Raw genomic sequence first — 2,922 nt, 5'->3', positions numbered from 1 at the left:
GCTGGATTTTTATCCTGCAATGCCATTCCCTTGTGAGTGGGAAGTACAAAATAAGATTTCTCGGTTGCACAAGTTAAAGTAAATGCAGTTTAATCTGAGGGCTTCTGTGATTTTGAGAGAATGTACTCTAACTTGATCATCCATTTTTGGTGATGCCTCCCATCACCGTCCCACAGCAAAACACTCTGCAACCTCTTCCGGAGTAAAGCATTTATTTGGGTGACACTGTTGACTGGGCTCTGGGCTCGATGTGATATAGAGGAAATGCTGTTGAGACCTTTGTAGGAAAGTATTTACCAGTTATACTTCAGTGCATGTGTGTGTCTCCCAATGCAACCAAAATTATATGAATTTAGCTGCATCAGTAAACCCCTCTCCTGTGGCACTTAGTCCCTGTAGCCTCAAACAAACACCAAAAAATGATTTGCAGCTGCTAATAAACCCAGCAGGTCAGATGAAAAAGAAGTGAACGCTGGGATACCACATGCAGCTTAAAAGCAAATACAGTCTCAGAAGGCTGGGCCCTCCTACAGCGTATAACTTTCATCAATCTACCGTAGAAGAGGTTAATGATGAGGGTTAGACGTACCACCCCTTGGCCTTAATCTTCAAGCTGTTAGTCAGATCAGTCAGCCTTAGCAGGCTGATGTGGGTGGAAAGTTCTTTGTGTCAGGGACAGCACAACATAACAATTTTACAGGAACTGGTATTTGGAACAATGTGATTTTATGGACAAATGGCAATTACTTTCTGGGAATTTGATTAATTTCACATTTGTTTGTTTATATGCAACGTCAGCAAAAACTGAAATGATAGCTACACTGAGGTGTCTCCTGCATTTTTACCCATTCTTGAATGCCTGTCTTATAGAGGTATTCAGTACAGGTTGGACTCTGGGGAAGAGGGGAACAGTGTTGGGGGGGGGGGGGTTCAAAAAGGACCCACAGCCACTAGCAAAGAATTTACTCTCAGCTATGTGAATATTCAATTGTGATTGAAAACAATCAATAGTTGACCTCATGTAACACTCGTGAATGGAAATGCCCCAATCACATCACCAGATGGCAGCATTTAGCTGTTTTTAACAGAAGGACGTTCTATTTGCTGGCTGCTGAGATACTCAAGGCCACTGGTGTTCTGTGAAGGTTTTCACTTTTTTTTAACATAATTGTTTTTGGGGGAGAGAACATCTCGATATGGACCTTTCCGACCTAGTGTAGATGTTAAACAACTGAGGATATTTGTTCAGACCAACAGGTGGCAGTATTTAGCCAAGGCACCCAAATAAAATGACAGTTGAACTGTTGCAAAAAAAAAATGTTATGTCACAACATGAGTCTTAGCAGAAAGGTTTTCTTTTGACTTTTGATCATTATTCAGGGACGGCTTACATTCTTTGGGAGGACCAGTCAAACTGTGTTGGCCACAGTTTTGTACGAGTAACAGTTGTGACAGTGATGTGTCTGGAAGCACTTTAGGCTTCAAGCGGTTCAGTCTTCGTCTCCTGGAGCTTAAGTCTTGTTGCTAAGCATTGTAAGCCACAATACAGCTCTCTGGCTGGTACATTATGTGTGATCTGGAACAACTGAGTGATCGACCATCCCCTCAGGAAATATGAGGGTCATGGAGCTATTTAGAGGACACAGTCAAGTTATAACATAGTGTTCAGTGATAACATAGTGCAGTATTTTTTCATTATATCAGTTTCTTTTCTTGATGGAAACAATAAAAATTGAGGAATCAACTTGACCAAAGGTGAACCAGGTCACAGTTAAAGATTTTCTAGAGTCTACTGGTTCAAGTTAGAGTCTAACAATACTTCTGACATCTCTATCAATGCCCAACAACCTGAGAACAAAGGATGCTTTATATTTATATTCCATATTATTACAACTTGAGTCTTCCCTTCATGGTTTTGACTATTAGAATTATTAGACACTATGATCCTTTTCAAAAAACAATGTCAGGGAGTGACCAGCAAAAAAAAAAAAGAGTATTGAGTTTGTGGAGTATTGTGATTATTTTATTATGATTATTGTTATAAAGTATTGTGAATAGCATTCTGCTTATAACTATAATTAAACATTGTTATAAGCACAGTATTATGCATTATAATTATATTTATAATGCATTATAGCCGTGGGTGCCATAGAAAGTGTTAGCTAAATAGCTATTACAGCTTGATGCCGGCTGGACCTCTCTGGCATTTCATCTCAGTCTATAGTGAAAACGATGGCATGGCACTGGAGTTAACCTTTTGTGTGAAGAATGACGTGTTGGGCTGCAAATTGCACCATGTGCAAAGATTTAGGAGTTGGGTCTAATTTCCTACTCTGGGTGTTTTCAGGTCAGGTACATGTTTTTGGTCCTGTAATTTGGTCCTGTTATATTTTTATTGTCTTGTTCTGCATGTGTGCTAATGCATATTTTCCTTACTTTGCTGAAAGCTATAATGCTCCACTAAGTACACAGCACTTTAATAAAGTGAATCAAGATGTCAAATAGTTGATACGACAACCTCCCTGAACCTGGACTCCAGCAGATCTCACTGAAAACATTCCCCCAATGATGTGAGAGGTGATCTACCATAAATAAAGGTTCATGTTCATTAAATATTTTATGTCCCATGCGAGTGACTGTCTCATTCCCATGTTTAGAAGTCAGAATGAACGGCCTTATATAGAATAATGTGTGTTTTTCAGGGATTTAATATTAGCTAGACCAAGTGTCTGCCAGTGCTGGCGGTCGCTGTGTTTTCATAACCAGAGGAGAGCAGTAGTAACTCTGCCTCTCTGTGTCTGTCTCCGTCTAACACGCACACACTGCATTACTGCAGCCAGAGAGTGTTCAAAGATGTTACATAAAAAGCCTATTTTGGCTGATAGGCATCCCATCTGACAGGCATATTAAGGGTTAGTAAGA

This window comes from Micropterus dolomieu, linkage group LG04, assembly GCF_021292245.1.
Source record: "Micropterus dolomieu isolate WLL.071019.BEF.003 ecotype Adirondacks linkage group LG04, ASM2129224v1, whole genome shotgun sequence".
Classification (NCBI taxonomy): domain Eukaryota; kingdom Metazoa; phylum Chordata; class Actinopteri; order Centrarchiformes; family Centrarchidae; genus Micropterus; species Micropterus dolomieu.
The sequence above is the reverse complement of the archived record's forward strand: the minus strand, read 5'-3'. Positions refer to the sequence as shown.